Here is a 25,311-nt window from a genome sequence, read left to right as displayed (position 1 = left end):
ATTTGTATTCCTTTCCCCACATCTCCCACTCCCTGCTTCTATAGCTAGCCATGCCATCTCTCAGACATTTATATTTCTTTGATGGATAAATCAGAGCTAGACTTTCCTCATCTATAAGGAATACTTTCACCAACACAAACATAAAATATCAAACGCACTTAGAGAATGCATTCTTAAGCAGAAACACCAGAATACTTTATTAAACAACTGTTTTCCAAGTCTGATCACCTTCAATACATAAAGATTATATCTCCAGCCTGAAGTTTCACATCAATTAAATGTTTCTTTGCAAGAACTTAAATCCAAGGATAAGAGAAGTTATTATGTTTTTCTGAGGTAGCTTAAAATTTCCCTCCAAAACGTATTTAGTTTTGGCTGTTAGGTTATTTTGTTTCATTTTTAAAACAAGGATAGCCTGTGGTCTTAAAAGAATTCTGGAATAAGCTGTCTGAGTTCAAATCTTGTACCCACCTTGTATTAGCTGAGTGACTTTGGTTAAGGATAGTTACTTAATTATCCTGGACCTCAGTTTCTCTCTGTGAAAAACAGATTCATTCACTAAAATAATATTTATGAAGTACTCATTTTGTGATAAGCACTAGTCTAGCTACTGGGAATATAAATTTACAAAACAGATTTTAAAATATCCTGTCCTGGTGGACCTCTCATTACGTTCATTATTAATAGGGATAATGTCAGTGCCTCCCTCATAGGATTGTTGCAAGAATTAAATTGATGAATATGTACATAACACTTAGAACAGTGTCACACAATAAGAGCTCAGTAAAAGCCATCATCATCATAATCAAATATTTAACTTTCATAAAAAGTTTTCCTGTAAGTTTTCCCATTCCTTGTTTCCTTGGAACTTAGAAATAATAGATTTAAGTTATAAAATAATAGTGTTAATGTAGTATCACTAGGCCTCAATTTCCTTACCTATAAAATGGTGATATTTGCCATCCCCCTCTATAGTGTTGGTATAAAAATGAAATGAAACAATTTAAACGAAAGTGCTTTGTAAACTATCAAGTGCTACACAGACTAAATATGTCATTATGTAGCAAGTGCCTTGGCTTAAGTCCTTGCACTCAGAAGTCCTTCAATACATGTTAAAATGAATTAATTTATGGCCTAAGCAATAGCATAGCAACTATCTGAGCAGTTCTGAAATACTTGAGACCCAAGACACTAATCTATTATAAGTAGGTAATGAGCTACCAGTTCACTCAAACAGCTTCTGCTAATTTAATATTGCCTATCAATAAATTACCTGAGATCTCAAAGGAGTTGAAAAACAAACCCAGTGTGGAGGCTCATGCCTGTAACCCCAACAGTTTCGCAGGCTGAGGTGGGAGGATGGCTTGAGGCCAGGAGTTCGAGACCAGCCTGGGCAACACAGTGAGACCCCATCTCTACAGAAAGTTTTTAAAAACTTAGCCAGGCATGGTGGTGCGCACCTGTAGTCCTAGCTACTTGGGAGGCTGAGGTGGGAGCATTGCTGAACCCCAGGAGTCTGAGGCTGCAGTGAGCCATAATGTGCCACTGCATTCCAGCCTGGGCAACAGAGTGAGACTCTGATTCTTAAAAAAAAAAAAAAGAAAGAAAGAAAATAAGGACAAAGGAAAAAGAAAAAAATATTACATTTTCCTTGAATACCCACTTGGGCTAAAACTTCTAAACCTCATTATCTTAAGGATGATGTTAGTTCAATTTCCTTATTTTATACTGAGGCAAGTAAGTCTCAGAAAAGTTAAGTAACATCTGCAGGATCATATTTAGTGTCAATTTCCATTTCACCTTTAAACCAAGACAAGCACACATTAGGTGACTTCACATATAAAAGAGAATACAGGTTTAAATGATTCTCATTTAAACGCTACTAAGTTCCACAGTGTGTTAAGAGCTCATCAAGCTAGTGGCTCTGTTTTTGTTTTTGTTTTTTTCCCCAAGTGAGCTAAAAAAAAAAAAAAAAAAAAAAAAAAAAAAAAAAAAGTGGAAGAGACAATGGAAAACAAACTGGAGAAGAGAGCATTCTGTACTACAGCACGTCTGAAAATCTGTTCATTTTCTGAAATTTTTTAATGCAAAGCTTCAGATCTCCGTCAAAACCCTGCTCAGAAGGAAGAAGCTAGTTAAAGAATTTTGTTTAGAATTTTTATTCCAACTGGTTCATATGGTAACTTGGATTCAAGTAAAGACTTTTACAGCAGTGAGATCTTTATCTAGAAATAGCAAGTACAAAATGCTTGTGTCTTGCCAGTCCATGCAGAGCCAGCTCAAAGGGACAGACTGAAATAGTCATCATCTTCTTACATGATCATTAAACTGGGTATGTTTACATGACTATCTGTTGTCAATTGCTCTGGTAAAACAAACAAACACAGTGTAAATATCTTGTTTCTCTCTAAGGATGTAACAAAGAACGAGAGAAAGAAAGAGGGATAGAAAAACTTGCATTAGGAGCCCCTGATATTTGAGCATACATTTTTTTTTCTTTTTGTACCTCTCCCACCTCATAAACATGTATGTGTTTCCTAATGAACTAGCTCCACAAATATCACAGGTGAGGGAGGGGATAGGAAAGGCTCTAGTTTGTCAGGTGTCAAATGTCTCCTCCAACAGTGTGGCTGAACACAGGTGAGAGAAGTATAATCCAAGATAGGGAACCCAACCCTTACATTCATGGCACCCACATCCCAGTCTTACTGGTTACAGAAGGCAATAGGAAGCTGTGGTGTTAACCAGCTGAGTCACAGCTAACTGCCATGAAGTGGTCTATCTAAATAAGAACCCAAGTAGTTTGTGTGACCCAAGATCCTTCCAGTTATCCATCTGCCTTTTCAGACTTCTCAGAACCAAGACTCAGGAGAAGGATATTATTGTATGTGTAGAGGTTTGATTGGAACTGCATTAGTCTGTTCTCAAGCTGCTAATAAAGACATACTCGAGACTCGGTAATTTACAAAGGAAAGAGGTTTAATGGACTCACAGTTCCACATGGCTGGGGAGGCCTCACAATCATGGCAGAAGGCAAGGAAGAGCGAAGTCATGTCTTACATGGCAGCAGGCAAGAACTGCATTTATAAAACCATCAGATCTCATGAGACTTATTCATTATCATGAGAACAGCATGGGAAAGATTCGCCCCTGTGATTCAATTACCTCCCACCTGGTCCCTCCCATGATACGTGGGAATTATGGGAGCTACAATTCAAGATGAGATTTGGGTGGGGACACAGTCAAACCATATCGGAGACAAACACTACTTAACAAGGGTAAGGTTGTTGCCAAGGTCACAGAACTGATGTCTGAGAAGGCAGTGGAAATAGTCTTGTTCTTCATCAATTTCCTGCAGCAAAGACTCAAGAGAAGTAACTCCAGACAACACCAATAGCCAGCAGCATGCCTATTTACTCCTGCTTGCCTGGAAAGTAAAGAATGCTGTGCTTTATTCAGGAAGATCAAGCATTTTAACTAGAAGATCAGAACCCTGCTGGATTAAAATTTTCTGGTGCAGCCTTCTTCTATTGAATATGTATGATAAAAGATAAGAATCTATGGCCATATGGCTAGAGGCAGCAACATGAGGAAGGTAAAACAAACCAAGGTGGCAATTGTTGGAAGTCTAGAGCTATAGAACAGAAGGCTAGGAAACTGGCTGTGGGGATAGGAGGTTTTTTTGTTGTTGTTGTTTGTCTGTTTTTTGCTTTAAGTTCTGGGATACATCATGTACAGAACATGTAGGTTTGTGCCATGTGCCATGGTGGTTTGCTGCACCCATCAATCCATTATCTACATTAGGTATTTCTCCTAATGCTATCCCTCCCCTAGCCTCCCACCCCCCAACAGGCCCCTGTGTGTGATGTCCTCCTCCCTGTGTCCATGTGTTCTCATTGTTCAACTCCCACTTATGAGTGAGAACATGTGGTGTATGGTTTTCTGTTCCTGTGTTAGTTTGCTGAGAATGAGGGTTTCGAGCTTCATCCATGTCCCTGCAAAGGACTTGACTTCATCCTTTATTATGGTTGCATAGTATTCCATGGTGTATATGTGCCACATTTTCTTTATCCAGTCTATCATTGATGGGCATTTGGGTTGGTTCCAAGTCTTTGCTATTGTGAACAGTGCTACAATAAACATATGTGTGCATATGTCTTTATAGTATAATGATTTATAATCCTTTGGCTATATACCCAGTAGTGGGATTGCTGCGTCAAATGGTATTTCTAGTTCTAGATCCTTGAGGAATCACCACACTGTCTTCCACAATGGTTGAACTAATGTACACTCCCATCAACAGTGTAAAAACGTTTCTATTTCTCCAGATCCTCTCCAGCATCTGTTGTTTCTTGACTTTTTAATGATCACCATTCTAACTGGCATGAGATGGTATCTCACTGTGGTTTTTATTTGCATTTCTCTAATGACCAGTGATGATGAATTTTTCATATGTGTATTGGCCGCATAAATGTCTGCTTTTGAGAACTGTCCGTTCATATCCTTTGCCCACTTTTTGATAGGGTTGTTTTTTTCTTGTAAATTTGTTTAAGTTCCTTGTAGCTTCTGGATATTAGCCCTTTGTTGGATGATAGATTGCAAAAATTTTCTCCTGTCCTATAGGTTCTCTGTTCACTTTGATGGCAATTTCTTTTGCTGTGCAGAGCTCTTTAGTTTAATTATATCCCATTTGTCAATTTTGGCTTTTGTTGTCATTGCTTTTGGTGTTTTAGATGTGAAGTCTTTGCTCATACCTATGTCCTCAATAGTACTGCCTAGGTTTTCTTTTAGGGTTTTTATGGTTTTAGGTCTTGTTAAGTCTTTAATCTATCTTGAGTTAATTTTTGTGTAAGGTGTAAGGAAGGGGTCCAGTTTCAATTTTCTGCATATGGCTAGCCAGTTTTCCCAACACCATTTATTAAATAGGGAATCCTTTCCTCATTGCTTGTTTTTGTCAGGTTTGTCAAAGATCAGATGGTTGTAGATGTGTGGTGTTATTTCTGAGGCCTCTGTTCTGTTCCATTGGTCTATATATCTGTTTTGGTACCAGTACCATGCTGTTTTGGTTACTGTAGACTTGCAGTATAGTTTGAAGTCAGGTAATGTAATGCTTCTTTTTGCTTAGAATTGTCTTGGCTATACGGGCTCTTTTTTGGTTCCATATGAAATTTAAAGTAGTTTTTTCTAATTCTGTGAAGAAAGTCAATGGTAGCTTGATGGGGATAGCCTTGAATCTATAAATTACCTTGGGCAGTATGGCCATTTTGACGATATTGATTCTTCCTATTCATTATCATGGAATGTTTTTCCATTTGTTGGTGCCCTCTCTTATTCCCTTGAGCAGTGGTTTGTAGTTCTCCTTGAAGAGGTCCTTCACATCTCTTGTAACTTGGATTCCTTTTTTATTCTCTTTGTAGCAATTGTGAATGGGAGTTCACTCATGATTTGGCTCTCCGTTTGTCCATTATTGGTGTGTAGGAATGCTTGTGATTTTTGCACATTGATTTTGTATCCTGAGACTTTGTTGAAGTTGCTTATCAGCTTAGGGAGATTCTGGGCTGAGACGATGGGGTTTTCTAAATATACAATCATGTCAACTGCAAATAGAGACAATTTGACTTCCTCTCTTCTTATTTGAATACTCTTTATTTCTTTCTCTTGCCTGATTTCCCTGGCCGTAACTTCTAATATTATGTTGAATAGGAGTGGTGAGAGGGCATCCTTGTCTTCTGCCGATTTTCAAAGGGAATGCTTCCAGCTTTTACCCATTCAGTGTGATATTGGCTATGGGTTTGTCATAAATAGCTCTTATTATTTTGAGATATGTTCCATCAATACCTAGTTTATTGAGAGTTTTTAGCATGAAGGGGTGTTGAATTTTATCCAAGGCATTTTCTGCATCTATTGAGATAATCATGTGGTTTTTGTCATTGGTTCTGTTTATGTGATGGATTATGTTTACTGATTTGCATATGTTGAACCAGCCTTGCATCCCAGGGATGAAGCCTACTTGATCGTGGTGGATAAGCTTTTTGATGTGCTGCTGGATTCGGTTTGCCAGTATTTTATTGAGGATTTTGCATCGATGTTCATCAGGGGTACTGGCCTGAAATTGATAGGAGGCATTTTAGTCCTGCTAAGGATAGCTAGGACAGCTGTGCAGGGCACCTGACAAATGCGTCACTTTCTTTGCCTGACAGTGAGAAAACAAGTTTCAGGGACTGAAGGGGACTAGGCTATTCCTTAAGCTAGAACCCTCTCCTTTGTCTAATAACCAGAAGACCTATCATCCCTCTCTCCCTTCTTTCCTTCTTCCCTCCTTCCTCACCCCTACCCCCTCCTCCTTCCTTCCCTGCTCCCCTCCCTTCTTTCCTTCCTCTCAGAAAGCTCTAAGATAGTGTTAAAAACACTTCCACATGTCCTCCCTTGTGCAGTAATGCATTTGATCCTATTAGGAGCCTCTTGATCTGCTACTCAGTAATCAGCACCTCCATCCTGACAATGCTAATGCTTGCAGACCTAAGCAATATTCCTTACATATATTTATTTACAGCTTCATCAAATAGACAGAAGGGTCAAGCTAGGTGAGGTGAATGATCTTAAAGTGTCCTGCCATTTCTCACACATAAAGTTGCTTTGAAATTAATACAAGAGGCAGGATCTCAGAGCATGATAATTTCCCACAACCTTAGGCACCTGATCTATGCTAACATCTCCAATGAGTACAATCTGTGTTAATGCAAACATGATGAGCTTTAGAGTTAAGTATTTTGTTAACTCCTAAATACAATAAAAGGGATTTCTAAAAGAACCTCAGGAAACATGTAGTGACTTTGCGGAGTTAGAAAGTTGTGAAAGGGCTATGTAGAATGTACTCCCTCTTTAGGTCCATGTCCTTCTGCGCCTCTCCCTAGACTGTAACCTCCTATTTGTCAGTCCTAGAGCATGAAGAAATGAATAAAGGCTCCAGATAGCAAGATTGAACACCACCACACCGGAACTCCTTGAAAGTGTGGCCTTTTCATCTCCCATTTTTTCTTTACCCACAGGCTAACAGGTGCATGGTTAAGCAGGCCCTCAGCTAGCTAGTGATAAATCAATGACACAACTTCCACCTATCCCTCCCAAAAGCTATGATTCTGAGATGTCTAAGTAATAATAGAACAGAGATAATGCAAATTCTGTCATTATGCATGCTTCTAAATATCATCAACTCTATTTTATTTTTGTGTGTATTATTTCTGACCAATTTCATTTCCAGTAGATTCCACCTTTCCTGGAACAGTCAATTTTTTTTCAGTAGATTCCATCCTGCCTGGAATGATGAAAGAACACTACATCCCTTAATGGCACAATTGAATTGTACTCAGGAAATGTAGTTATTTTAATATTACTGTAAACCAAAGATAATTAAGAATATGAATTTTCCCAGGAAAATATCACATGACATACTGCAGAATGAAACAGAAATGAATCTCAGTTTACTCGATGATTTGGTTTATCTACTTCATCTTCCCTTAGTTAATTTAAATGTTTAATATTTAAGGCATCTAAAAATCAACAGGAATTTTTCACTTTTAATTCTAGTATTTTAGCATCTTGAAGGCGTAGCATGGTGCAAGCAAATTAGGGGCATGAAGTGATCAAGACCTGGACTAACTCCCACAAAACAAAATAAACAAAGCAATACTCTAGACCTTATAATTCTCCATTTTAGTTTTGGCTTAAATATATTCAAAGAAGATGACTACAGATGGTGGAATCTACTCTATAATCATGATATTTACACTGTGTGATATCAATCCATGTAACAAAACCGGGTTTTGGCCAGACTATACATATATATGTATACATACATGCATACACATACATACATACATATATAATTCAATCTTTTTTTGTTGTTTTTGTTTTTAAGGTCCTCTATGTGCCACTAGTGATTTTTCATGGAAAGAAAGGCTGAGGTGCCAAGCAGAGTTGTAATTAGGAGGTAGAACACCCAGGACCTGGCAAGGGACTCAGGCTGGCAGACCTAGGAAGGCGGCAGCAGAGGAGCAGCAGGGGTCTGAGCTTGGCAGGGGAGAGGAGACAGGGCTTTCTTCTTCACCTATGCACATGAAATCTACCTCTCTTCAATGATTTCTGGAAAAATGCATCAAGTATTTGGTTGCCATCTGTAGAGATTCCTGTCCTTAATGCAAAACAACAATGACAACTGCAATAATGTACAAGCAGCACACAGTCTGGGAACATCCTCAGGATTTTCTGAGGAAGGCTAACTAATATACTAAATTGTAAGGAATTTCACAGATATTGTTGTCAATCCAACAACTAGGCAAACAACATGCATAAAACTTGTACTAAATTATTAAGCTGGAAAAAAATTGAGCGACTTTTTCAAAACCTCAAGCCTCCATATTTTGGACTATTCCTTCATAAGGACATCATTAAAATATTCATGTTCTTTCATAAAAACAACAATGTCAACAACAGCTAACAGCCATGAAACATAACCTAGTTATGTTATTTGTAGCCTAAGCTATGTTAACTATGAAAAGCAATACTAAGGAAACTTTAAACTTAAGATACAAATAAAATATTGTATTCTTTCTGATTTAGCTCATTCAAAATCTACGTATGTTAAATGTTCTTGATATTTGATTTTCTAGAAAACAAACACACTTAAATCTTCAGGTAATTATTTATGTTACGTAGATCAAACGTAGGATTCAAAGAAAATAATTCAACATTTTTTGTACAATATTTATTAATAAGAATTAAAATACACTTAAGATACCATATCAGGATGTAAAATGTAATCAAAGTGATTGATTTTTCCTATTGTGATTTCCTTGTTCTACTTACACTGTTTCCCTCACCCCCTATCCTAACAGCACATCTTAAAACGACCTGTTTCTCGTTGTTTTATTGTTTATTACTTTTTAGTTATATTTTAGTTATTATATTTAACATTTTGATCCATCTTTAATTTTGATGTGTCCTATGATGCCCCAATTTTTTAAAATGATGAATCATTTGCCTAGCCCCACTGACTTGTGATGCCTCCTTCTCAGATTTTTATGTATACTTGAGTCTGTTCCAAGACTATGACATTTCTTTAATTTTTATGTCTATTCTTACACTAGTACCACTTTAATTATTAAAGTATTATATTGTGCGGGGTTTTTTTGTTTGTTTTGTTTTGTTTTGAGACAGGGTGTGTCTCTCCATCAGCCAGGCTGGAGTGCAGTGGCGTGATCTCAGCTCATTGCAATCTCTGCTTCCCAGGTTCAAGCGAGTCTCCCTCCTCAGCCTCCAGGGTGGCTGGGACTACAGGCGTGTGCCACCATGCCCAGCTAATTTTTATATTTTTAATAGAGTTGGGGCTCCGCTATGCTGCCCAGGCTGGTCTTGAACTCCTGAGCTCAAGCGATCCTCCTGCCTCAGCCTCCCAAAGTGGTGGGATTACAGGCATTAGCCACCATGCCTGGCCTAATATTCTATTTTAATATGTTATAATAAAGGACATTCTCTGAACAAACACTATCCTCTCTTCTTCAAAATGTTCTTGGCTATTTTCATCTACTTATTCTGGAATCCAGGCAAACTTTAACTTACTTCCTAGGCAAAAAAATCCTTTTAGAATTTGATTGGAACAATATTAAACAAAGGATATTGAAATTAATAATTAGTATGCAATACTAAAGAGTATTAAATATATAAATTTAGAAAAAACAGAAATCTTGATGATATATAATAAGTAGTGATTACCCAGATTACATACCCTTTTATCTTGTTCTACGTCTCTAAGTTTCACTATTTTTCTTGTGTTGTTCCTATAAGTGTTTTAATAAAAATTTTTCCAAGGCGTTTTATATTTGCTTAAGATTTAAAAAATGTATTTGCTAACAGAATATTGATGCTATATAAAATAAAAATTGATTTTTTCCACTTAATTTGCCCATTAGTTGTTGTATTATTAAAGACTAGTCAAGTGCAATAGTGAGAAGGCAGGGGAAGGGGAGAACAAAGAGTTCAATCTGTAACTGACTGTAATCAACCGAGAAAATTCAGTACCTTTGAACAAGCCTGCCCATTAGTTTCAGTATTTTTCTATTTGATTGCCTTGAGGTTTCTAATTAAATGATTTAACAAGGCAAATAACAGGATTTTGTTCTCTTCCTTTCCAACAGTTATTCTTTCATTCACTAAATATTCACTGAGCATCTACTATATGCCGAGCATAGTACTAAATAATGAAAATAAATGGGTGAGCAATACATACAAAATCCCCATCCTAGTGGAGCTTACATGCTAGTAGGGGATAAAAAATAAATAAGTACAACAAGCAAATGTAGCATGTGAGAAGGTAGTAAGTCCTATGGAAAAGTAGTGAAAAGCAAGGCGGACAGAAATGCAGGAGGCGGAGAACTGTGCAATTTTAAATAATAAAGTGGTCTGCATAGGCCTCCCTAAGCAAAGGCTTGAAGGAAGTGAGAGAGTCATATACATATGAGGAGCGTTTGAGGCAGACAGAACAACTAGTGCAAAGTTCAAAGGAAGGAGTGTTTCTGGGCAGTGACTGAATGGGAGTGAGCCTAGAACAGAAGAGTAAGTGAAATAAAAGGGGCATATGATTGTGCTGGACCACTTATATCTTTTTTGTTTGTTTGTTTTGAGACAGAGTCTATCTTTCTCTCTCTCTGTTGCCCAGGCTGGAGTACAGTGGCACAATCTCGTCTCAGTGCAACCTCTGCCTCCTGGGTTCAAGCAATTCTTGTGCCTCAGCCTCCTGAGTAGCTGGGACTACTGGCATGTGCCACAATGCCAAGCTAATTTTTTTTTTTTGTAGAGATGGGGTTTCACCATGCTGTCCAGACTGGTCTTGAACTCCTGACCTCAAGTGATCCGCCAGCATCGGCCTCCCAAAGTGCTGGAATTGCAGGCTTGAGCCACCGTGCCCAGCCACTTGTATCTGTTTTATATTTTATTGCATTGGCCATAAATTCAAGAATACTAAAAATAAAGGTGAAAAAAGGTCTCCTTGTGATAATTAAAAAAAATTTTTTTTTCTTTTATTGTAACTTTATTTTTAACCTCTGGAAGAAACTTGTGATAATTTTTAATAGAAATACTTTTATGCTTTTGTATTGATCATTAATATCTATCATATTTTAAAGCTATATGTGAATTCACATTAACAAGACAAAGAGAACATGGGCATAAAATCTACGAAAATGGACAATAAAGCTTTTGGCCAAAACCCCAGGGAAAGCTGTGGCATATCATTAATACAAATGTGTTAGAAGAGATGAGAAAGCATGTACTGCTGATACGAAAACGTATGCTATAGCAATCTGGGACACTATGAGCCTCAGTCAGAGCTGGCTCAGGCACAAAGTGTTGCTGATGCTGCAGGAGCTCTGCTGGCTGTGCTGGTAATGGTGCTCAGCTTGTCTCCGGGCTTCAGTGTCCTGGGCTAACTAATCAACCAGATGAGTATTATGGTGGGGGTGAGAAGAGGTGTGAAGTGGGAGAAGAGAGCAGCTCTATGGCCACACAGGGCCATTACTGGTGGGAAGGGAGGCCCTGAAAAGAGGCGAGGGTCACAGTTGTGAAGTGGTAGACATTTTTGACAACTCTCAGTTCTTGCACATTTCTGTCTGGGGCCAACCCTATCACTTTAAGTTGAAACAGGTGTCACGGGAGGCACTACTCAAGCAAGGTTCACAGGTGCCTCCGTGGTTTTAAAACGAGTTACAAATTCTTAGACATTCTTCCCACAAAAGGTAAAGACTAATTTCCTTTCCCTTGAATATGGGCCAGTTTTAGTGGCTCACTTTTAACCCAAAAATTGTGATGGAAGTGATGCTGAATGACTTCTGAGGCTAGCCTGAAAAAGACAATGCAGCTTCCACCTGGTTCTCCCTCTCTCGCTGCCTGCCGCCAGCCCCTCCACACACATTGGGCAACCTGAGCCAACATGGACATGGAGGAAGCCTGGCAACTCTGATGCTGCCATACTGGAGAGACCACACAGCATGTCCACACAGAGATGAAGAGAGAGGCCTGTGGAGCCTCTGCTGTGCCAGCCTCCAGTTAGTTATCCAAGTCTTCCCAGTGTCAGCTGCCGGATATTTAAATAATTATAATTGACCCTTGAACAATATGGGTTTGAACTGAGGGGGATCCATTTATAAGCAGATCTTTTGTCTCTGTCACCCCTGAGACAGCAAAATCAACCCCTCCTCTTCCTTCTCCTCCTCAGCCCACCCAATCTGAAGACACGGATAAGACCTTTATGATAATCCACTTCCACTTAATGAATAGTAAATATATTTTCCTTATGATTTTCTTAACATTTTCTTTCTCTAACTTACTTTAAGATTAAAACAGATGAGACATACGGTACAAAAAACGTGTTAATGCACTTTATGTTTTTGGTAAGGCTTCCAGGCAACAGTAGGCTATTTGTAGTTAAGTTTTGGGGGAGTCAAAAGTTATATGCAGTTTTTTTGTGGCAATGTATTTAATCTCTTAAATGTCCAATGTAAATTTATAAAATTTTAATATTCTCTAATAAACACATAAGCATAGTTTACCACTAAATACAGAGTAACCATTAATGTTAGGACTTCTATTTGTTTCATGTAATTTGTTCTCATTAACTCCTTATGTCTCACAACAAATCTAACAGATGGCAGTTTGGAACTTTTCACAACAGCAAAGACATGGAATCAACCCAAATGCCCATAAATGGTGGACTGGATAAAGAAAATGCAGTATACATACACTATGTACTACTATGCAGCCATAAAAAAGAATGAAATCATGTCCTTTGCAGCAACATGGATGCAGCTGGAGGTCATTATCCTAAGTGAATTAATGCAGAAACAGAAAACCAAATACCAGCATCTTCTCACTTATATGTGGGAGCTAAACATTGTGTACACAGGGATGCAAAAAAGGGGAACAACAGACACTGGTGCCTACTTGAGGGTGGAGGGTCGGGGGAGGAGGATGAGGATCAAAAAACTACCTTTATGCTCACTACCCGGGTGATGAACTCATTTGTACAACAAACCACAGCAACATGCAATTTACCCATGTAACAAACCTAAACATGTACCCCCTGAACCTTATAAAAACTGGAAAAAAATTTTAGGGCTCCTTACAATGGCTCTTTATGAGATTAAAACAATTGGCTGAATTTCTATTGAAGGGTGAAATTTGCTCAAGAATGTAAAGGTTTAAAATGTATTTGCCATTTGAGAACATTCTGTAGTTCTTCTGCTTTTCGGAAGATGAGCCTAATGACAGGAAACCTCTGCAGACTTTCGACTGTGTGAAAGTTGATGCCCCGACCCCCGTGCTGTTTAAGGATCAACTGTATTCTAGACCTCGTTGAGTAACCCCAGCCGACATCAAGCAAAGCAGAGATATGTTATACCACCAAGTCTTGCTTAAATTGCAAATTCATGAGCAAATTAAATGCTGCCATTGCTTTAAACCACTACATTTTGGAATAATTTATTGTGCAGCATTAAATAACCAGAACAGGGATCAAGATGATACTGGAGGAAGATCTATTTTTAAAGGGCTCTTAGATTTTTAGGTATGATATATTGATACCTAGAGACTTTTGTTGAGCAGATTAGGGTAAGCCAAAATATAACTTCTTATGAGAAACTAGGAGTGAAGGTGAATAAAAAGCTTTATAACAGGCTAGTAATTAAAAGGATGGGTATTGAACTAAAAACAGACCAAATCTGATTTGAAACAACTCTAGTCTTTACTAAGTCTGTGATCTTAGTCATGGTATTTAACTTCTTTGAACTCCAAGTAGCTCATCTGAAAACTGTGATAATATCAAATTCATAGAGTTGTAAAGATTAAGTGAGCTGATAAGAATGCTTAATTAATGGTGACTATTATGATCAGCCATTGTTATTTCTGCAGTTTTACTATCTTTGCATTTTGCCATAATTAGCAGGGGTGGAATACAACTGTTCCAGCTTAGGCTGATTACTAAGCATCCTTCTGTACAGACAATTTGCCAATTAATCAGGAATTTCCCACTGTACCCTTTACCTTTTCTGCATTCTGCTAGAACTGTGGAAGCTAAAGACAAATGTCAAATATCACTCTGGGAAGCCAACAACTTAAACATGCTGAACTGAGTAACACGGGAGCAAATGTCATGGGACTGCAGCTTCCCAAGTGTCTGACAGAGTTCTGATGTCTCACCTCTCTGCCAGGGGGCTACAAAGCTGTGGAAAAGACTCCCACTACATCCCTGGCTGCTACAGAGATTTCGGCACATTACATATCATCAGCGTTTAGTAATCAATACACTATACATGACACTCTTCTCTTGTTTCTTATATCTGTTTTCTAAAACTATCTGCTCTTCAAGACAAATTCTAATCATCTAGTTACTACATATTAAAAAGTGCTTTTGATGTAAAATTTAGAAAGAACTCAACATACAGTTCAGCTAACACTTATTGTGTGTCTATTAGGACCCACGCACGATCAGCTGGAAACTGTCAAAGTGAAATTTAACTCAGATAAAGTGACCTAGTATCTTGTAAGAATAACAAGACAATTTTTTCTGTAATGAATGGAGTGTTTACTAATTTTCCTACTTTGAGATATTTAAAATTTTTAAGACTGATAGAAAAGCAAAGAATTAATTCATAATGCTAATAAGACTACAGCATTTTAAATACATGTGTTCTAAAACAGTTCAGATAGTAGCCTTTGATATGATGTCTCACAGTTCTACATAAAGAAGTTCATACTTTTCTGAAAGAAACTCAGAATTCTAGGATGATGATCCAGGTCAAAACAAAAGCTGACATGGGCTTTAAAAGCCTTTAGTTTTACTTAAATTTTGCCTTGCTTATTAATATTTTTTCTTAATATTTTCCAATAATGAATATTGAGGACATATCTGATATTTATGAGCATTAAACAGCATAAAAAGAAACACAAAATATCATTGCATAATTAAGGCACTTTTAATTTTTGTAATACTTTTTCCAAATCAACAACATGCTTTTTCCTTAAGGAAAAGTGATTTTTTTCAGTGTGGGAGCCCTGAGTCAGATCTTCAATCCTCTTTGGAATTGCAAACACCTTCATGCTCTTTTGCTATTAGCCTCTCTCTTCTTCAACTTTCCAAAATCCCTCTGAACCTGATGTGCAAGACCCACTTGCATTGTGAGCTCACAGGGGTCTAACCAGAGGTGAGTAGCTGGGAAAGACTGCTATATGGTTCTATGAATTATCTTCTGAGACTTGGAAGTTTATTTTTCATCCCTGACCCTACACAGGACTACTCTCAATAATTCCAGTCTTTGCATTTCTCAAAAGAAGACATTCATATAGCCAACAGACACATGAAAAAATGCTCATCATCACTGGCCATCAGAGAAATGCAAATCAAAACCACAATGAGATACCATCTCACACCAGTTAGAATGGCGATCATTAAAAAGTCAGGAAACAACAGGTGCTGGAGAGGATGTGGAGAAATAGGAACACTTTTACACTGTTGGTGGGATTGTAAACTAGTTCAACCATTATGGAAAACAGTATGGCGATTCCTCAAGGATCTAGAACTAGATGTACCATATGACCCAGCCATCCCATTACTGGGTATATACCCAAAGGATTATAAATCATGCTGCTATAAAGACACATGCACACGTATGTTTACTGCGGCACTATTCACAATAGCAAAGACTTGGAATCAACCCAAATGTCCATCAGTGACAGACTGGATTAAGAAAATGTGGTACATATACACCATGGAATACTATGCAGCCATAAAAAAGGATGAGTTTGTGTCCTTTGTAGGGACATGGATGCAGCTGGAAACCATCATTCTTAGCAAACTATCACAAGAACAGAAAACCAAACACCGCATGCTCTCACTCATAGGTGGGAACTAAACAATGAGATCACTTGGACTCGGGAAGGGGAACATCACACACCGGGGCCTATCATGGGGAGCGGGGAGTGGGGAGGGATTGCATTGGGAGTTATACCTGATGTAAATGACGAGTTGATGGGTGCTGACAAGTTGATGGGTGCAGCACAGCAACATGGCACAAGTATACATATGTAACAAACCTGCACATTATGCACATGTACCCTAGAACTTGAAGTATAATAATAATAAAAAATAAAAAAAAATAAAAAAAAAAATAATAATTCCAGTCTTTGAAGGGGCTGGAGAAAGTTATGTAAAATGACTCAAGCTTCAACTTTTCCTAGGTCAGAAATATGCAAGGGCTTTGGTTTTTACTGTAACTTCCTTAGATAAAAGTCAGTTTCCTTTTTCCAATCCGGGAAGTGGACGTCTGTAATACAACATAAATTACAAAGTTTCTGTACCGTCTAGACACCATCAACCCCCTTAACACTACCTTCTCTGTCAAAAATCTGGGCAGGGCCCAAAAAAAACTGATGTCCAACTAAGCTCGGAAATATATTTCTTCCAACTAAAGCTGGCAGGATTCTGGTGAGCATATTTGAAGCCAACAAAAAGCAGGATTGGAAAATTAAGAATGGTTAAAAAGAAAGAAAGAGGGCAAGTACAAAACTCTTTCACAAATTAACAAGGCTCAATGGCATCAAGTACTTGGAAAGTTTCCATCTCCACCCCAACTTCTAAATAAAGTGGCATGTCAGCTCTGAAGATAAATGCTGAAATTTTTTGAGCCTCACTATCCTTGGTAAAGGCTCCATGTCTGACAGATGCAGATAATAAGAGAACTAAAGCACATGCTCAAGAAGATAGCAACACTCACCTGGATTTTTACAGCAATTCTCTGAGCTCAAAGTCATCCTGACAGCACGCAAGGAAGGAAAGATTACATAGGATTGAGAAAAGAGGTAAGAAATCAGTTGCTGTCTGGACGCAGTGGCTCACGCCTGTAATCCCAACACTTTGGGAGGCCGAGGCAGACAGATCACGAGGTCAGGAGATCGAGACCATCCTGGCTAACATGGTGAAACCCCGTCTCTACTAAAAACACAAAACATTAGTTGGGCGTAGTCCCAGCTACTCAGGAGGCTGAGGCAGGAGAATCGCCTGAACCCAGGAGGCGGAGGTTGCAGTGAGCTGAGATCATGCCACTGCACTCCAGCCTGGTGACAGAGTAAGAACCCATCTCAAAAAAAAAAGAAAAGAAACCAGTTGCTTGTTCAGGGATAGAAAGTGGCAGACTGCACAAGGATTGAAAATCTGTTACCCTTCTCAGATCACCCAATTGCTTTCCTCCAAGCCAGCTGAGGAAACACTATTTTATCCTAATAATAGCAGTAGTAATAATAGTAATGGCAGCTATCACTGAGTGACTACTATATGCTAGGCACTACACCAATGTTTCATATTTATAATTCTCACAACAGTATACTTTTCAACTTTATGTTTGCCATAGAGCAGGATTCAGCAGAAGAAAGATCTGTCTTGGATCACATCTAAAGAGGATTAGTTTCTGAAATTTCAAAAGAATGGTTTAGATGGTATCTTCCTTATAAACTGCCCTTTAACATTATAAAGACTTTTCATATATATTTTTTCATTTCCTCTTTGCAGAAGTCTTCAGTGGCAGGAATCATTACCCATATTTCATCTATGAGAAAACTAGGCCCAGGAAGGTGGTGACCAAAGCCACATACTCTTAAGAACAAGGCAAGGCTTAACCACAGGCATCCTGACCTCAAGTCCTGTGTCAAAGTTCCACCTACAATGTGGCCCCACAGGGTAGGTCCTGAGAATATTGTGAGTGCTAAACATAGTCTACTCAATTCAACTGACATTCACCGAGCACCTACCTACTGTGTGCTCCTCACTGTGCTCTGTGCTGGAGGCTCAGAAGTGAAAAGGTCACAGGTGCTGTGGGAAAGGAGTTCATAGATATGTGAGTAACCATGCAAATAAGTAAGGACAATATGGAGCGCTATGTGCTGACCAAAGTAGGGGGATTAGTCAGGGTTCTCTAGAGGGACAGAACTAATGGAATAGATATGTAAATAAAAAGGAGTTTATTAAGTATTAACTCACACGATTACAATGTCCCACGATAGGCCATCTGCAGGCTGAGTAGCAAGGAGATCCTGTCCGAATTCCAAAACTGAAGAACTTGGGAGTCCAATGTTCTAGAGCAGGAAGTATCGAGCATGGGAGAAAGATGTAGGCTGGGAGGCTAGGCCAGTCTCTCCACATTTTTCAGTCTGCTTATATTCTAGCCGTGCTGGCAGCTGATTAGACTGTGCCCACCCAGACTAAGGGTGGGTCTGTCTTCCCCAGCCCACTGACTTAAATGTTAATCTCCTTTGGCAACATCCTCATAGACACACCCAGGATCAATACTTTGTATCCTTCAATCCAAGCAAGTTGACACTCAGTATTAAGCATTACGGGGGGGTTGGGGGGGACATGATAGCTCTAGGAGTGTGCGGTGCTTCAAGGAGGAGGGGCACCCGAACTAGGTTAGGAGGATGAATTCAGTTTTAAGCATACTCTTTTTTAATTATCAAGGAAAAAAAGCATAAAAGATTAGTAATTTGTGCAATACTAGAGAGTGCCTAAGATCAAATATTTAGAAATCTTGACAAATATGAATCTGCAGGTCAGACTATATGGCATCAATTTAGGATAGACAGTTAATGTAAAAAACAAGTGAAGACATTTGCAAGAATAACGAGGTCCTTCTGTCCTTCTTAAAGGGTATATGCTCAATGAAAATATCATGTTACATTGAATTAATTTACTTACCTTCTTATTTATTTTTGAGACAGGGTCTTGCTCTGTTGCCCAGGCTGGAGTGCAGTGGTGCAAACATGGCTCATTGAAGCCTTGACCTCCTGAGCTCAAGCAATCATCCTACCTCAGCCTCCTGAATAGCTGGGACCACAGGTGTGTACCACAATGCCCAGATAATTTTTTTTAAGAGACAGGGTCTCTTCATGTTGCCTAGGCTGGTCTCAATCACCTGGCCTCAAGCTATTCTCCCTCTTTGGCCTCCCAAAATACTGGGATTGTAGACATAAACCATCACACCTGACTTCAGGTTACATTTTAAAGCCAAACGAATCGATCCCAATAGTTAAATGCTATCTGCAATTCTGACCACTTGTTAGAATGGCAAATTCAAAATATTACAGTCCACTAAGGACGTCAGGAACAGCCAGACACTTATTTTCTGGTGCATGCCTGACTGTGGCAGAAGTTGAGACATTCATGCTGTGAGCTGTACTGCCCCAGCAATTGCTCATGGATGTGTTGTATTAGTCTGCTTTCATACTGCTATGAACTGCCTGAGATTGGGTAATTTATAAAAGTAAGAGGTTTAATTGACTCACTGTTCAACATGGCTAGGGAGGCCTCGGGAAACTTACGATCGTGGCAGAAGGTGAAAGGGAAGCAAGGCAACTTCTTCACAAGCAAGCAGGAAAAGTGCCGAGCAAAGGGGGAAGAGCCCCTTATAAACCATCAGATCTCATGAGAACTCACTGACTATCATGAGAACAGCACAGGGAAAACTGCCCCCGTGATTCAATTACCTCTACCTGGTCTCTCCCTTGCCATGTGGGGATTATGAGGATTATAATTTAAGATGAGATTTGGGTAGGGACATAAGGCCTAACCATATCAATTGTCAACTGGTGGGCTTTCAGGAAAAGGGAAAATGGGCCATCTGGCCCAGTTGATCATGTCCATTCCAAGTCCTTTGGCAACATCATGCCAAAGACATCAAGGTGGAATTTCTACCTTCTGAGGCCTAATGTCCAAAATCCTTTCCTTCCTGTTATTTGTCCCCTTGTTTCAATCCCACCTCCCTTCCTCTCCCTCTCCCTCAATTCTCCTGCCACCTCTCCCCCAATCCTCTAGCGTATGGCTTAGTGTCATGGAGATGTATCAAGTTTCTGGGTAGAAACTGAGGATTTCATTTCCAGTTAGTTCTTCCTCCTTTCTTCCTCTCCTTCTCTCTTCCTATTTGCCCCTTTTCTTCCTGATGTCCACTCTTCCTGCAGCAATAGCATTTTACATTACATCTTAAATTTCACCTAGGATACGAGAGACGTGTGTCTTACTGAAGGGATATAGGACAGGCCACCTTTCAACAGGAAGAAAGAAAGGTGATCATCATCGAATTTTAAAACTCAATGGAATAAAAGATCAGAATGTGGCTTCCCCACACAAGGCACTCTTTATTTCACGACGGGTCAGTGTTTGGATTCATTTATCAGCATGAGGAGGCCAGCTACACAGGAGACACCAATCACTGCCTGCCTATTTATATGCAGGAATCTGCCTGCTGTTCTAAGCAAACCCACTCTGCTCTTGGCCTCTGAACCTACATCTGGTTGAACCAGAGTTGGGCACCTGAACTGAATTCAGTCTATTCATAGGCTGGCCAGCTATCTATCACTTGGTTGCCTGCATCAAAAAATTAGTATGGACCCATGAGGCTCTCCATATAAACATTTTAAGTTGAGAAACTGGAAATCTGAGTCAGAATGCCACAGTAGCTAAGTTACAGGAATATGAAGTAAACTCGGGTGGGCCACAAGGAAGCTTAAGATAAACCAGAGAATCGAATGAAGCAAGTGGACAGTGAGAAGAGATGGCATGAGGAGAAAGAGAGACTTCATGTCCCTAATGATTCTGTGGTTTCTACTTGAGTCTATCCTTACAATCTTCCTCCTCCTTCTTGCAGGAATATGTTTCAGTTATTTGCAACCTAAAGGAATCTGACTAGAATGTAAAATCACTGACCTAGTAATATGATTGCTAGTCTGAGCCTGGAGGTAGCTCCAGTTTACTTCCAAGGCTTGCCAAAGATTCAAATGGAGTTACCAGGAATTATAGGTTTAGTCAGTCTGAATTATGCAAAATGTTAACCAAAAGCTACACTGACCTTTGATGTCTGAATTTCCTCATCAACAGGCTAATCCTTGACAGAAACACTGCAAGGATTTCTTCTCTGCAAAACTACCCTCTTCCTTCACAGTGAATCATCAGAAAGAGGAGCCAGCTGCGTGCCTAAATTCATCCCTTATTTTAATTAACCCAAGGATGACATGGAGGCCTTGGAGACCTTGTACAGTGCTGTGTGTTCAGCAGTAAATATCCACCCATTGTAGTCAGGAGCCAGCATCTTCATCATGCTTTCTTGTTAGAACAAGCTTGTCCAACCCATGGCCCATGGGCCGCATGTGGCCCAGGATGGCTTTGAATGTGGTCCAACACAAATTTGTAAACTTTCTGAGAACATTAGGAGATTTTTTTTTGTGATACATATTTTTAAGCTCATCAGCTATTGTGTTAGTGTATTTTATGTGTGGCTCAAGACAATTCTTCTTCTTCCAATGTGGCCCAGGGAAGAGGAAAGATCGGACACCCCTTTGTTAGAACATCAAGCTCTATTACTTTGAAGTTGTTATCCTGGATTACCAATCAGAATTTGTGTTTTCACCATTACTAAGCCTACTCTTTAATTCTCTCAATCATCTCTGTTCTAAGAGATAAAGAATGACAGGAATCATTAAAAGTGAGAGACTGAAAAACTGATTGGTTCATTTTAGAGTTCTATGTAGTATTCATTTCCTCCTTCACCACCCCGCTTTGTTTACAAGTGAGTATCCCTCTGTTGCTCTCCTTTGTCGCAAATATTCACATGAAAAACATTCAGATAACTCCACGGTGTCTTATTCTGAAGAAATGTGCTGTGCATCGCACCAATAGGAGCTCTAATTCCCCTATGGTTCAGGACACTCCAGTGACTCAAATGACCTTTCTACCAAAGGATCTGCATCACTTCCTTTGTTCCTGTTCTGCACAATATGGAATTACAATAATGTGAATAATTTTTCTTTTACAAAAAAAAAAACCCCACAAAACACAGGAAATCTATCAAATACAGTTTTGACAACTGAGAAAATCACGTTTTAATCTGTTTAATTAACCACAGTAAAATTTCTTTTCTGCCAGCAAAGAATTTTACAAATTTTACAAAATTGGACTCAAGTCAGTTTAGTGAGCATTCCAAGAACAAGTTTGTTAAATTGAGACAGAAAAGTAGCATTTAATTGATAGCTATATAGCTAGTTACTACAGGAGGAGGTGAGAGAGATAGAAAATTAAGGGTGTGCCTCAGTCAAGTTATCATACCTCAAACTTCCTAAGAGGCTAAATCTAGTAAATACTTTAAAAACATAAAAGCACACATTGGTTCTGAGTTCAGTCAGTAAAATGGCCCACTAGCACAAGGCCAGTGACCAGGGATGGTTCCAACTCTGGGCAAAAGAAAGAAGACTCAGAATGGCATCTGGCATCAGAGGCCCCCACAGAAGGGGCTAGGCTGAGGGCACAGCCCAGCATAAGGCAGGTTGGTGTCTGGCCCAATGCAGACATATGAAAGGGCTGGCAGAACATGGCATCAAAAGGGCATAGCAGTATGTTTGAGAGATTCTCTCATATGAGGACTAGAGGTCAGCCTTGGGGTCTTCTGCAGGGAATCTAGGCAGGAAACCAACAAAAGGGGTCAAGATGTAAACCCAGTTAAGGGAACCAAGGCACTACCTGTGCATATGAAATGAATAAGGGTCATGTTGGGGTAGGGCCATCAGCAGAATGATGAGGCTGACCAAAAGACCTATTGAACAAGGGACCTTTACTTCTTCTGCTAATAGCCAGACTGCTTCCAGGGCTTGGAAGCGGGCCAAGACAGCTAGGGAGAATGATGGATTTAAAGTGCTGGCAACAGTAAATACATGATAAACGATATTGCTGTTGTTTATTGTGGGTGAAAGGATTAGCTGGGAGAAGGTGGGTAACACTGGAAGGGGTCTCTGAACCTGAAAACTACATAAAGCACAATGGAGTTGCATGTGTGGCGGGTGAAAGTCCAAGCAGGTGGGGCTGGATCTGTGGAAAGCATGGCAGCAGGAACAGGTGGCAGATGAAGTCGGGAGGTGGATAAGAGGTGTGTTTGTACTGGAGAGAGAGGCAGACCACAGGGTCCAGAAGTCAGAGCTGGCCAGAGGCAGGTGCCCATGGTGCTGGAGTACAGGGGCAGGATTCTAGTCCCTTCCAGCAGAGAGAGGGAATATTCCTAAGAATAAAATCAGGGGTGTACAAACAGGAGCAATAGCATGGGTAATCTACTAATTCCTCTGCAACACAGGTAACACTCGTCTCATCTAAAAGCTGATACTCAGGTATTTTGCAGGTAAAGTCTCTTATTGACATTTTACAACTTTATGAGACAAGTTGCATTTTTTCTTTAGGACACTTACTGGTATTTTTAATTACACATATATTTGCAATTATTTATTTCATGCTTATCTCTTTAATTAAACTACAGGCTCCATGAGGGCAAGCATCATATTTGTTTACTTTATGTTTTGCATTTAGTAGGCACTCAACAACAATTGCCTGCTGAATAAATAAAAGTAGTGTCACCCTTTCCTACAGGTGACAAAACTGTATCAAAAGTTTTTTTGGCCAAGTTAATCTTGCTAGTAAGTGGTAGGTCTGGGTCTTTAGAGGTGACTGAAGAGTATTCTCTTTCTATTAGGACCTCTATCTAATGTTGTCAGAGCTTAGTGTCACAGTTATTGTGCAAAGGATATTGGTCAAATCTAGTCAATCCAATATATCATCAAGAATAGGCTAGTTATCTCCAGTCCATAAGTAATAATGTTACTATTACCATACATACAATCCAACACTCATCATAACATTACCACTGTAATCACTGTTGTATACAGCATCACAGCATTCAGAAAACTTTGATTTTCAGCATCCTTGGGAAGAAGGCATAAAGATATTTTATAGGAAACTGAAACTTGTGAGTTGCCTGAGATGATGCAACTGAGAAGTGGAACTGAGAATCAATTCCAGGTGGAATTTCACCTGCAATGTAAGAGGAATTTTTTTAAGTACTTAAAATGGACAATATATTGAATGTGTAAAGATACTTAAAATGTAAATTCAAATGCTAATATATGACCAGTTCAAGATCAGATGATAAGCTTAATGGCAGAAATATCTCTAAGTATTCATTCACTTAGAAGATCAGAGGATGAAGAGAAATTATAGAAAGGGTAGTACCTTTGACTCAGTTGAGTCTGATGACCTACTCCTAAAACCGTGAGCTGGAGAGGAGGCCAGTGCCCACAGGAGACCTGCCTGTAGAGTGGCACAGGCGCTGGGTGACTGGCCCAGCTGCCAGCTGAAGATCAAGTGCATATCTCTAATGGTCTTACCAACCTCCTGGCATGTTTCAGGTGGAGTCAGCATAGGGGTCCAAAATACAAGAGCAATGAATGCCAACTGCTGGACAGAATCTCAGTCCGGGCAGGCCACAGGCGGTCTGGCCACAGCCCAATGGATGGAAGTCTCCAGTTTCCAGGAAGAGAAGATAGCAAGAGAAAAGCACAGCCTCAATCCTTAGGGGCTCGAATAATAGCCCTTTAGAAAGACAAAAAGCATATAAATGCAGAAAGAAGAGGGACTGATCACTGATGGAAGAGCTACTCTGTGCAAGGTACTGCTCAGTACCTTACCTGTATTATTGCACGTAGTCATCATAACAAAGTTATAGGGTAGTCAAAACCCTCTCAACGTTACAGATGATGAAAGTGATGCTGTACTTGCTCAAGGCCACACAGCTAATAAGCACTGGAACCACAATTTGAATTTATAGCTGTCCCCTGCCGGTCCTCAGGGCACATGGAAAGGAAGAGAAAGCCCCCTCTCAACAAGTGCCCCAGGAGTCAAGCAAGTCTGCCTCCTGAGTCAGCTTAGAAGCACGGGTCTCTAGACACCTGGGTTGAGTGAGAGGTATGTATGTGAGAGGGGTGATGAAGACTGAATCTTGTGCTGATTTGATATCTCGAGTGATTGTGGGTCTGGGAGCAGGTGGGCAGTTCAGTGAGGAGCAGAGGAAAGTAGAAACAGTAGAAATGAGACTGGAGTCAATAGAACAGAAAATGTACTAGGCTTTCATATGGCCATTTTAATAAGTGGTATGCTTTCTGAACACCTGCCATCCTGGGCTATAATACCATAACATTATAATTTGGTTTACAAATGAGTGTATCACTTCTAAGTAGACAGAAATACTCTGTAGCATTAATGCAGGGGAGTCTTTGATATTTGAAAATGCCTGTTTACTGGGAAGAGCCTGAGACTTTCCACCTACACTGTTTGTTTTCCTTCTCTTCGTCTCCATCCCCTGCATTTTGCTGCCTTTGGATGAGTGGCTTTACCCTCCTACTAGGTAA

The 25,311-nt window shown here is 39.5% G+C and overlaps 2 protein-coding genes and 1 long non-coding RNA gene across 7 annotated transcripts in view; 1 reads left to right on the top strand and 2 right to left on the bottom strand.

Annotated features, from left to right (window-relative positions):
- The window catches only part of LOC105482767 (uncharacterized), a 158,058-nt gene extending 147,022 nt beyond the window's left edge, over positions 1-11,036 (top strand). Inside the window, exon 5 of the transcript XR_011617997.1 lies at positions 10,853-11,036. The gene's annotated coding sequence lies outside the window, so the exon portion shown is untranslated. The remainder of the gene's footprint in view (positions 1-10,852) is intronic.
- LOC105482769 (dimethylarginine dimethylaminohydrolase 1) overlaps positions 1-25,311 on the bottom strand; it is a 255,199-nt gene that overhangs the window by 104,646 nt on the left and 125,242 nt on the right. The window contains exon 1 of one of the 5 annotated variants that reach the window (XM_071087777.1): positions 17,851-17,870. The exons of the other annotated variants lie outside the window; for them this stretch is intronic. The gene's annotated coding sequence lies outside the window, so the exon portion shown is untranslated. Of the gene's footprint in view, positions 1-17,850; positions 17,871-25,311 lie in introns of those variants that run through there. 5 annotated transcript variants of the gene reach the window in all.
- Positions 1,957-17,841, bottom strand: LOC139360568 (uncharacterized). The gene is made up of 2 exons (XR_011618054.1): positions 16,821-17,841; positions 1,957-3,427 (listed from the first exon to the last, which is right to left on the bottom strand). It is a non-coding gene; the product is annotated as an uncharacterized lncRNA (long non-coding RNA).

The sequence above is a fragment of the Macaca nemestrina genome, chromosome 1, assembly GCF_043159975.1.
Source record: "Macaca nemestrina isolate mMacNem1 chromosome 1, mMacNem.hap1, whole genome shotgun sequence".
Taxonomy (NCBI): Eukaryota; Metazoa; Chordata; class Mammalia; order Primates; family Cercopithecidae; genus Macaca; species Macaca nemestrina.
The sequence above is the reverse complement of the archived record's forward strand: the minus strand, read 5'-3'. Positions and strand labels throughout refer to the sequence as shown.